A 12,935-nucleotide genomic window follows, 5' to 3' on the forward strand; every position below is an offset into this window, starting at 1 on the left:
GTCATTCACAAATGCAGGGTTGAATCCACTACTGAACAACAGCGATGAGCCAGTCAGTTCGAAATCATCCACTGCTTATATTTTGTACACTGATATGTTCCACAAGCTTCCAGGAGGAGGAGAAGGACGAGAAATTGACAAAGATTTTACTAAGTGGTTGAAAGACGAAAATGGTGAGATAAACCAAACCTTAAAAGATGAAGAAATAATCAAAAAGTGTGCAGGAAAGTATTGATGAAAGTGATGAAGAAGAGCACATCGGAGGTGAGAGCATGAAGATTTCTCACACTGCTGCTGCTATAGCTGCAAGCTTCTTCCTGGAGTATATTATGCAACAACCAAATACATGCAGTACAATCTAATTCTTGTGAAGCAGTTGTGTGTGATAAAGCATACAATCATTGTGTATCATCATTGCGACAAATAAAAATTTGGGACATGTTTCATAGTGAATGTTACAGCACTATTACAATCAAATAATGGAAAATCCAGTACTACTATATAATTAAGTATAAACTGAAGAGCAACATTTTTTTGAAAATGAATGTATTTTTGGATTTAAAAAGCCACAGGCTCTATGTTTTTTACAATTGTATCTTTAGATTTAATAAAATATATCCCCAACATATTTAAAGCTGTATTTTGAACTAATAAAGTATATCCGCTATGTTATTAACATAAATTTCATACCCTTTCAGTAATACAGCACTTCTACTACTCCAGCACCCATGTGTGCCAGGAATGGCCAGATTAGTGAGAGTTTAGTGTATTACCATACGGCATTACAAAACATATACATACATAACATATTGTCATGTCACTCTTTGAATTTGACAACCAGATGGCAATTCTCAGTGTTATTCATGAAAATCTTTTATGAGACTTCTTTTAAAATCAGAGAGTGAGCAGTTCTCCACAGATTGTCTTATTGAGTGAGCCTTGCTCACATGTGGCACTTTCACAACTTCTTCAAGATGTGGCCACATCTCTCTTGTCCGATTTGGAAGCAGCAGAGTCTCGATCAATCGCAACACACAACACCATACCCTGCAGCCTTCATCATTGGGTTTTGAATTAGGTGTGCGGTCTGGGGTGGATGTTCATTCTAGAATTCTTTCTACTCAAAGAGTATTAACATGGAAACACTTTTTTGGGTTTCCAGATACATAACTCTATTTAGCAAGAACCTCAAATCATTCACAACGAATTTCTCACGAAAAAAATCTGAAGAGGGGCGCCCTGACTTCTATCTGCAACCAAAAAGGAGTAATATGTAATAAGTTCCTTTCAATTTTTAGAGGACTGTTAGTGGAATGAAGCCACTGTTCCAAGGGCATGGCACAAAAGTATTCATACTCTTTTTAAAAAATGGAATCAATGGAATGTTATGAACCTGGTGTCAGACTTCAAAGAAGGGAAACGATCTCTTTATCTGATAAGAAAATTATCTTTTTAGAAGTCAATTACGAGAATGATAACAATGCTGATTTTTATTTTCTAGTATGCAGCAACCGGATCAGAATTGAAATGTTGTCTGAGGAATGAAGTACCTTGACATGGATGGTACCTGGTGACAGAATCACAAGTAAACATACCCACATACCAGAAGCAACAATGAATGAGAGACCATAGCATGGGCGTGCTCGCGCGTGCTCGCGCGCGCTCGCGCGCGCGCGCACTCACACACACACACACACACACACACACACACACACACACACTGACCACCGCCACTGCACTAGAGGGCTTGCTTGCTTATGTCACAACTCAGTGCCGCTCACCCCAGTCAGCAGTCACCACCTGAGACGACAGCATCCCTTCTCTACAGAGCCAGCAGTGCATAAATTGTATTATACAGAACTTTGCATAAAAGTTTATGGTCAGTTGCACTCTGTTAGAAGACTAGTATCTTGTTCTGTATCAAGTGACACATTCACAGTGAGTGACAGTATTGAATACTCATGACATTCCTGTGGACATGGGTTGTAACAAAGTTAAGTACTCCATCTTTTTCATGTTATTATACATTGATCTAATATTTTATATGCTGAGGTACAATCTCAGCCCCCTCAAAGAGTAAAGCAAAGAACACACCACTGTACCTACAAATTATTTCATTTGGTATGACAAATAGCGTTGAGACTGGTCATTTCTATAGACTTTCCTCGCCTGCTTACAAAGTTGATATGTGCACCTCATTCCCATGCATTGTCTGTACTCAGTTTTTCTCTTATATTTTGACATTTTTGTGTCTCATATAAGGCATTTAACCATGTCTGAGCCACCACAGGAAATGTCTCTAAACAAAGTTGTTCCATTTCTGATGCAGCAGATTGAACAAATGCTGCTCAGTGACCGACAGATGATAGTTACTATTGCAGTAAGCAGCACCACCGCCAGTTTTCGTGTAGTCTGGTTTGATTTGTTCAACCTGCGAATTTAAGATGAAGTGTTAGAAATCAGTGTTTCAGTGGAGAGACGAGATTAGTGTTTAACATCCTGGGGACAATGAGGTCATTACAGATGGAACATTAGCTCAGATAAGGAAAGGATGGGAAAGGAAATCGCACATGCCCTTTCAAAGGAACCATCGTGGCATTTGTCTGAAAAGACCTAAATCAGGATGGTCAATTGCGGGTTTGAACTGTTGTCCTCCCAAATACGAGTCCAGCGTGCTAACACTGTGCCACCTCTCTCGGCAGTGTTCCAGTGCCTCACACTATTGTTTCTGACTTTTATAATAAGTACAGTGAGTTGTTTGAACCAGATTTAGGAAGGGCTAATTATTTTGAAGCACACATTACCAATGCAGACATTGGGCAGCCGCAATTTTTTCGCACTCAGCCAGTCCCCTGTGCAATACGTGAGCAATTTGCTCACAAACTGCAAAGATGGGAAGACACAAAGTTGTCCAGCCCCTTTCTGCAAGTCAATGGGCATCGCCTTAGGTCATTTTCAAAAAGTCATCACGAGGTTTACGTCTTTGTGTTGCTTTTAAAGCCACAGTAAACCCACAAACTGTCATGGATTTGTTTCCTCTCCCATGACCAGAGGAATCAATTAAAGGACAGGTTAGGACACCGTAGATTATTTTCTAAGACTGATGTACAGTAAGCATATTTCCAGTTACCACTGGACAAGCAGTACAAGTGGTCAACACTCACTTGAGTTTGTTCGAGTTTCAGAGACTAACGTTTAGAAGTGCTTCAGTTCCTGCTATTTCTCAACAGTTCCTGGAACAATTAACAGTAATGTCCCTTACAGCACAAACTATTTGGACAACATTGTCGTCACGTGTCATATGCTTGCTGAACATTTGGTAAATTTAGACTGCATGTTTCAAGTTCTTTCTGCAGCTGGCTTAAAGTGCAACAAGGTCAAGTGCTCCTTCTTCCAAAAGTTATTAAAGATCTGGCAGTGTCCCCTAACATTTAGGAGCTCCTAGCAGGAGTAGGTTTAATAATGAATAAAAAATAGGAATGCGGGTTAGCTACTACAAACAGCATAGTGAACGCATTATTGTGGCCAAGATAGACACAAAGCCCATGCCTACTACAGTAGTACAAGTTTATATGCCAACTAGCTCTGCAGATGATGAAGAAATTGATGAAATGTATGACGAGATAAAAGAAATTATTCAGGTAGTGAAGGGAGACGAAAATTTAATAGTCATGGGTGACTGGAATTCGTCAGTAGGAAAAGGGAGAGAAGGAAACAGTAGATGAATATGGATTGGGGGGGAAGAAATGAAAGAGGAAGCCGCCTTGTAGAATTTTGCACAGAGCATAACTTAATCATAGCTAACACTTGGTTCAAGAATCATAAAAGAAGGTTGTACACCTGGAAGAATCCTGGAGATACTAAAAGGTATCAGATAGATTATATAATGGTAAGACAGAGATTTAGGAACCAGGTTTTAAATTGTAAGACATTTCCAGGGGCAGATGTGGATTCTGACCACAATCTATTGGTTATGAACTGCAGATTGAAACTGAAGAAACTGCAAAAAGGTGGGAATTTAAGGAGATGGGACCTGGATAAACTGAAAGAACCAGAGGTTGTAGAGAGTTTCAGGGAGAGCATAAGGGAACAATTGACAGGAATGGGGGAAAGAAATACAGTAGAAGAAGAATGGGTAGCTCTGAGGGATGAAGTAGTGAAGGCAGCAGAGGATCAAGTAGGTAAAAAGACGAGGGCTAATAGAAATCCTTGGGTAACAGAAGAAATATTGAATTTAATTGATGAAAGGAGAAAATATAAAAATGCAGTAAATGAAGCAGGCAAAAAGGAATACAAACGTCTCAAAAATGAGATCGACAGGAAGTGCAAAATGGCTAAGCAGGGATGGCTAGAGGACAAATATAAGGATGTAGAGGCTTGTCTCACTAGGGGTAAGATAGATACTGCCTACAGGAAAATTAAAGAGACCTTTGGAGAGAAGAGAACCACTTGTATGAATATCAAGAGCTCAGATGGCAACCCAGTTCTAAGCAAAGATGGGAAGGCAGAAAGGTGGAAGGAGTATATAGAGGGTTTATACAAGGGCGATGTACTTGAGGACAATATTATGGAAATGGAAGAGGATGTAGATGAAGATGAAATGGGAGATAAGATACTGCGTGAAGAGTTTGACAGAGCACTGAAAGACCTGAGTCGAAACAAGGCCCCGGGAGTAGACAACATTCCATTAGAACTACTGATGGCCTTGGGAGAGCCAGTCATGACAAAACTCTACCATCTGGTGAGCAAGATGTATGAGACAGGCGAAATACCCTCAGACTTCAAGAAGAATATAATAATTCCAATCCCAAAGAAAGCAGGCGTTGACAGATGTGAAAATTACTGAACTATCAGTTTAATAAGTCACAGCTGCAAAATACTAACGCGAATTCTTTACAGACGAATGGAAAAACTGGTAGAAGCGGACCTCGGCGAAGATCACTTTGGATTCCGTAGAAATGTTGGAACACGTGAGGCAATACTAACCTTACGACTTATCTTAGAAGAAAGATTAAGAAAAGGCAAACCTACGTTTCTAGCATTTGTAGACTTAGAGAAAGCTTTTGACAACGTTAACTGGAATACTCTCTTTCAAATTCTGAAGGTGGCAGGGGTAAAATACAGGGAGCGAAAGGCTATTTACAATTTGTACAGAAACCAGATGGCAGTTATAAGAGTCGAGGGGCATGAAAGGGAAGCAGTGGTTGGGAAAGGAGTGAGACAGGGTTGTAGCCTCTCCCCGATGTTATTCAATCTGTATACTGAGCAAGCAGTAAAGGAAACAAAAGAAAAATTCATAGTAGGTATTGAAATTCATGGAGAAGAAGTAAAAACTTTGAGGTTCGCCGATGACATTGTAATTCTGTCAGAGACAGCAAAGGAGTTGGAAGAGCAGTTGAACGGAATGGACAGTGCCTTGAAAGGAGGATATAAGATGAACATCAACAAAAGCAAAACGAGGATAATGGAATGTAGTCAAATTAAATCGGGTGATGCTGAGGGGATTAGATTAGGAAATGAGACACTTAAAGTAGTAAAGGAGTTTTGCTATTTAGGGAGCAAAATAACTGATGATGGTCAAAGTAGAGAGGATATAAAATGTAGACTGGCAATGGCAAGGAAATCATTTCTGAAGAAGAGAAATTTGTTAACATCGAGTATAGATTTCAGTGTCAGGAAATCGTTTCTGAAAGTATTTGTATGGAGTGTAGCCATGTATGGAAGTGAAACATGGACGATAACTAGTTTGGACAAGAAGAGAATAGAAGCTTTCGAAATGTGGTGCTACAGAAGAATGCTGAAGATAAGGTGGGTAGATCACGTAACTAATGAGGAGGTATTGAATAGGATTGGGGAGAAGAGAAGTTTGTGGCACAACTTGACTAGAAGAAGGGATCGGTTGGTAGGACATGTTTTGAGGCATCAAGGGATCACAAATTTAGCATTGGAGGGCAGCGTGGAGGGTAAAAATCGTAGAGGGAGACCAAGAGATCAATACACTAAGCAGATTCAGAAGGATGTAGGTAGCAGTAGGTACTGGGAGATGAAGAAGCTTGCACAGGATAGAGTAGCATGGAGAGCTGCATCAAACCAGTCTCAGGACTGAAGACCACAACAACAACAACAACATAGCTGACATGAGAAAGCTCACTTATTATATCGAATTCATTGCAAATGCTGCACAAATTGCTGCTATGCTGAACAGGCTGCACCGGACAGGTATTCCCTTTGTGCATCCCAAGAATGTCAGGACACATTTCAGCTAATTTGATTCATTTTGATCCAGCTAAGTCTGTTGTGTTTGCTATGTATGCATTTTCTAAAGGGACTGGAGTGCTCCTCTCCCATAGAATTGGTTCTTCTGACAGATCTATTGCTTTTACCTCAAAAACTCTAAACAAAGTGCAGCATGATTACATTCAACTTGAAAAAGAGGTGCTCACCATTATCTATGGTGTTACCAAGTTCCACCAATACTTGTACAGTAGGTAGTTCTATTTGCTTACAGATCATGGCTTTGTTCAATCCTTCCAGGCCTGTCCTACTGTGGACAGTTCAAAAATTGCAATGTTGGGCTCCGACATTGTCTAATTACCAGTAAGAGTTGTTGGTACTACTCTTATTTATGCAGCCACAATATTTCAATGAACCAACTGGTAACCATCTTCAGGTGAGTATAGTGATGCACACTATCGCCGGAACTGAGTTTCCAACAGAATCAACAGTTCCTTGGTACACCATGGCTGATCCAAGCACATGCATGAGTAGCAGTGCTGCTGCGCTCAAACCCACATGAAGTAGTAGCACACTGGTGGAAGACATGGGCAAAATGATACATCATTAACAGAACACTAATTAAAAGAATCCGCTGCTGGTAGTGAAGACTGTTGTTGTTTAATATCAGATAAAATGTCTCTCATTAAGACAGCATTCTCCGGCTGGAGCAAACACATTTCACGATGGTGTTCTACACATCAGTCCTGAATAGTATGGATAATGTGGCCAATATAAGCCATACCATAATTACACAGAATTTTGTATACTTTGTGTTCCCTCAGTCACAGTCATCCTTTGCTGACCCAAGAAGGGCCCTAGGCTTAGACGGTGGCATAAATATACTTCTGATGTCATATCTTCTTAAAATTCTTGAAATACTCACAGCAAAAGGTAAAAATGCAACCATTTACAAGTATCCTGTGCAGGTTTCCCTGGCGGTCTGAACTGAAGAGAATGACATATTGGATGAATATTATAACCATTCAGCTTAAAAACTATGGTCCAATTTCTGTATTAAACTTCATATGTCACAAATGGCATAGGTTCTGTTCACCAAAGTCTGCAAGACCCTATGTACTGGTGTGATGGATGACGGCTGGTCACATGAAGATAACGATCAGTACATGTAGGTTTACAATATACACTATGCCCAAAGTCCCATTGTCACTTCAGTGAATCAAAACATCACGGAAAGGAAGTCTGACACCCTTCTCAACTTGCACTGTAAATTTGACACTAGGACGAAGACAATTTAAATGGTCTGAAAAAAGGATTCAAAGCATCAATCCCATGAGGTCAAACTATGGAAGTGTCATCAACATATCTCCAGTCTTTGTTGGCTGGAAGCATAAGTAAATCCTAATCTTTTCTAACAGGCCAGATAGCTGCACTTCCACAAGATAAAATATTGCTCCGTGGTGGTAGTGCTCAATAAAGCTTGCGGGAGATCCGAGCCCCATTTCCTCCACCTGGTCTCATGGAAGTGGGGCATGGCTAGTTTAACAGCACAAACAAAAACAGCAACAGGAGTAAGTTTCAGTGTGGGACCAAAATTTAAACCCTTCTCTGACACTAATAATATAGTTTCATCCAGTTTCTTTTTAGTGAGATTAACACACTCTGTCGACAGGTATCATCGTCAGATATAGCAGACTGGACACAAAGTCGATAAAACTTAAGATGACCATTTACCGACAGCACTGCTCTGCGCTGAGTGTGTGACGTGGCTAACAACCGAGACGAAATCACCAACTGAAAATAATCTAAATCTTTGGATATAAAATCCAGTTGTCTACTGTTGCTTTACAGCTAATTCCTTTAGCTGGATCTATATCTCTCATAGCTCTTCTGCTTCCCTTGTGGGGATGTGAGGCTTGAAGAAATGGCTCCTCTGCTTTGTGCTTCAAGTTTTGTGTGTAAGTGACCGTCTGCGTACTGCCTGTAACTTTTCCAAACCCCCAGCTGCTCAAAGCTGTTCCTTTTCTCCTTCGTGCTTCATTACATGTGCACTTATGTACCCAGGTGTTTGTAATGGTGATGCAAATAACATCGTAAAAGTTGGTGGTTGCACGACCTTATATTCTTTTGCTTTTTGCAGACAGTTAGACAAACATTCACTATCTAACAGTCAATCATTGACGAATGAAGTGACTGTGTTGTTAAAAAGAATTCTGTGGATACCGGTGAGTATGTTGCCCCTATTTCGATTGTACAAGATGTGTGATTTTTCCTACACCTCAGTCCGGGGGCCTGAAGATGCCATAGTGTTGTGCTGAAACTGGTAGCAAAAATAAAATGAAACTGGCAATACAGAAGGCTGAGGGTGTTCTTGATTGACATTTCACGGATTTGAGATGTGGTAGGTGTCATCTGTTTTTCCAAATCTCTATTGAAGTGTCTGTGATCATTATTTTTCTTCAATTAATTATTTGAAATAGGGTGAAGTGGGATAAGTGTAACCACGTTTTGGCATAGTTCAACTTTGACACCAAATTGCCAACTTGTTATTGAAGATATGATTTTGAAACTTCTCATGCTTAAAGACTTATTGTCTTTTAAACAATCTACATTTTGTTTTTGAAAAAAGAAATTATATGGTCAATTAATTGTTTTCAAAATTTTGTGTTGTGAGGTTACACTTGCCCCATGGTTCGGGGCAAGTGTAACCCCGCACCGTTGTACCCATACACAGCATTGTAAAAGAGACTAGGCGTAAGTGACCTGATTACCCAATTTTTACTGAATTTGAGGATTTTTAAATTTTTAAAATATCTTAAATTTTACTCAAGATATGAACTTTTTTGCACATGCCTCTTTGTATATTATGAAATACACAGAAAATGTTAGCTAAACTAAAAAATAAGTGTTAGCCTAAACCATAAAACACTGAAACAGAATGCTTCATAGATGATTTATTTTTATTTTAGGCCAGTAATTTATTAGTTTAAATTCCACAAAAGTAATATTTTTTCTTTAGTAGGCAATTTAACAAAAATAATAAAATATCTAGTATCAAGAGAAAAGAAAAATTCACTTTATAAGTTCACTTTCTATTATTTTTCATGGTAATTGAACTTAAGTTGTTGGCAATTTGTGTTTAATGCTAAACTGCCCTAATTCAACTTATTATATTCACACTTAGGCCCTAACTATTATTTAGTCACTGAATGTTGTATGAATCAAATGTAACACCAAATGTCAGGTCTCCCCTGTGACTCAAAGTAGGCTCAGGCAGCACTGAAATGACATCAGAGGATGGAACTTCCGTATCATCTCTTCTATCAGGCCAGTAGAATGTGGTGCCACGCTTTATCTTATTTTTGCATCTGAGGAAAATCACTTCTGGATCTCCTAAATCACTAATTTTGGTAACTTGGCCAATAAAATGAACTTTCTTACATTTTGTTCCAAACACTACCAGAACATAGTTTCCAACTGTAATTTTATCTTTGGCTTCAAAAAAGTTTGCCTCTTTTTCTTCTTCACAGTTTATCATTTCTTTCCTTAGATTGGCCAGTGTTATTATGGTCCCATTTTCTTCATCATCACTTATTAAAGATAGGCCTCCTTCAGTTTCACTTTCTTCACTTGTTGATTCAACTTCGTCTTTTTTTCTTGTTACTCACATGATCAATCAGGGATTTTTTTCCACAACATTCCAAAATGCCATTTCGGATAAAGTAACAGCACTTCGTTTGGAAGATTTACTTTTCATTACCACACCCTATTTTATGTCGATAATGCTTTTTTGTTTTGCTTTCTACTTATTATTCTTGTTTCCTCTGAAATCTTTTTCTTTATAGATGGCATCTTGAAAAGTGGTAACTTCAGCTCCTGGTGCAATCCTTTTCTTCTTTGTTTTACCAGTGGGACTACACTGTCGGACTGTGTGATATTTTATAAAAGGAACCGTTGTTTAAAAATATAGTAGACTAAATAAAAAATAAAATATATCTCACACAAACTTAGTGGGCCTACAAATCCAGCACATCAGGTATTCTGGTATCCATATGTACAGGAAGGCCAGTTTAGTTGATCTAGTGTGATAGCAAAAACAAGGTTACAGCTTAAATAAATAAATCTGTTCCGGTAAGTTTGTTTGGGGCAAGTGTAACCCCCCTGGTTACACTTGCCCCACATGGGAAGATGTTGGGGTAAGTGTAACCATGCCTGGCATATCAAGAGCTTTATAAGTAGAGTAAAATGAATCTCATATTTGAAATTTTCATGCAAAAGTTAGTTTGTAACCAAAAAAATGTGCAGTTATCTTTAAAACTGCAAAAATGACAGACCACCAAATTCTGAGCATGTCACTCACTCGCAGAGTGAAAATGCAGACGTCAATTCAAGTCCAAAAATTAATTACCAATTTATGTCAGATTCAACAACTTATGGTTAAATATAACAAAGAAAGGAGTAAATTAATATGTGTGATAGGTCAGAGGTAAAATACAGCTTCTTTAAGGCACCATAAGCCGTGGTTACACTAACCCCATGGTTACACTGACTCCACTTCACCCTAATTTTTTTTAATTTTTTTATCCTTTTCCACATCATTTTAATAACTGTCTTTAATTTTTATTTGCACTCATTTACCTTTATTCTCTTGGATTCTTTATCCATGACATTTTAATTATTTTTATTTGCCCACTGTAATACCCATACATTTAAAAAATACAAATCTAATTGGTTTTTTAAGACAAAAACAATCTACAGTATTTATATTCACTGTGCATATTTTTCATTGTAAGACATACATTTTTTGGGGTGGTAACCCTCATACAAATATTTAATAGATAAATACTTCTTGCACCACAGACAAGATAAGATAAATGATAATAGTGCTTTACTTAAAAAATCTATCATGATACACATGAGAGTTTCTCAGTACTCTAAAGAGAATAAAACAATGTGTGACCAGGTCTTTGATGGCCATTTATCATGACTATATTACAATCAACAAAAATTTGCTATATCCCACTGTACTACAATTTTGCCACCACACACCACTTCATAAATGTAATTATGAGAAAACTAAATGCAAAGGTGCCTGCTTAAATATTGAAAAGCAAATCCAGTTGCCCCCATGATGGCAAGTGAAACAGACAACAAATGTATGTGCACAAATATTGCAAAATATTGGTTGGTTGGTTCGTTTGGAGGAGGGGACCAAACAGCAAGGTCATCGGTCCCATAGTATTTGGGAAGGATGGGGACGGAAGTCTGCCATGCCCCTTCAAAAGAACCATCACGGCATTTGTCTGATGTGATATAGGGAAATCACGAAAAATGTGAATCAGAATGGGCAGATGTGGGTTTGAACCATCATCCTGCAGTAGTAATAGTAGTAATGGTGGTGGTACATCAGCTGATAAAATTTTAGGACATATAACAAATTGTTAGACTACATCTCTTTGAAATCTTAAGTTTTGTCTGATACTAAACATGAATCACATCACTCAGAATGATTTAGGTATTGAAAATGGAAATCTATACTGTCAACTGAATCCTATGTTAAGAAATATCTGCCCCATAACAAGATGAGAAAGTTGGCTGGAAGTATTCTACCAATGTGTTGACATCCATGTCTTAATCAAGCTACCACCATCCAATCTAACCAAGACTTGATGAAGCTGGTTGGATTAAGCTATTTATCTTTATCAGTAGCAATAGTTGTAAAGCTGTGATTGCACTCAGGCCAACATTTCCATTGGTACACAGTTCGCTTTATTTATTTATGCTGCTGTTATTTTGATATTACTACAGTCAATACCAATTTATTTATTTATCTAATGACTGTTTGTCTAATGCTCAATACACTAGTTTTACTATTTCCTGTCGTTGTCATCACAGTTGTAATTTTAAATTCAGCACTATGCTTATCAATTAAACTATTACACCAAGTCACTTGCACAAATTTATACACCGAAACCGACAGACCACAGACTATCTTGATCATCCTATTGTAAACAGAGGATGTAAACAAACAATAGGTACAGTACATTATTTACCAAACCAGGGCAGATGAAAGGTTCGAAATCTACGCTGAAGCCCTGGTTCGCCTCCCATACAAACGAAAATGCAGTTCCTCTTCCACCTGATTCATTAATGCTGCAGATACAGCTTGCGAAACTATGAGGACGTGCTTCACTGGCCGACAATAATAAATCGCCTCATCTAAGATGAGAACAACGTTAGTATCCTGATTTATTGCTATTTTACTTTAACAGCATGTAAACTATATACCCAAAAGTATTAATTACAAATTAACCTAAGCAAGTTTGCAATTCAAAAAAACTACTTTTGGTTTCACTGGCGTTCAAAAGTAATACCCTCAAACTATCACGTGAGACACGGGAAATGTATGTACCGCACAATTAAATAATAAATAACGAAAGTTTGGTTACCATAAGACTTTCACCGAACGTTCAAACATATTTAGGAATTAAATTAAAAGAAACGTAACCTAAAAAAGAACGAATATTGCCGTTCACTTATTTAACAAAATGATTTTATCGTTACTCACCTCATAATATCTCAAAAATACAAACAACGAATCCAAAATATAATACGTTAGCGTTTCTGAAAATTTTTACACTGACAGCTAATTTCGCACAACACTTATTCCCTTGTGTAATAACTACGCTGCCGACTAAAGC

General features: G+C 38.1%; 1 protein-coding gene across 2 annotated transcripts in view; it reads right to left on the bottom strand.

The window, feature by feature from the left end:
• Positions 1-12,934, bottom strand: part of LOC126253404 (forkhead box protein J3-like) — a 65,764-nt gene extending 52,830 nt beyond the window's left edge. The window contains exon 1 of one of the 2 annotated variants that reach the window (XM_049954704.1): positions 12,803-12,934. The gene's annotated coding sequence lies outside the window, so the exon portion shown is untranslated. Of the gene's footprint in view, positions 1-12,287; positions 12,362-12,802 lie in introns of those variants that run through there. The other variant, XM_049954705.1, reaches the window with a different exon arrangement.
• Between the last annotated feature and the right edge of the window lies 1 nt (position 12,935).

Source organism: Schistocerca nitens, chromosome 4 (genome assembly GCF_023898315.1).
Source record: "Schistocerca nitens isolate TAMUIC-IGC-003100 chromosome 4, iqSchNite1.1, whole genome shotgun sequence".
In the NCBI taxonomy this organism is placed as follows: Eukaryota; Metazoa; Arthropoda; class Insecta; order Orthoptera; family Acrididae; genus Schistocerca; species Schistocerca nitens.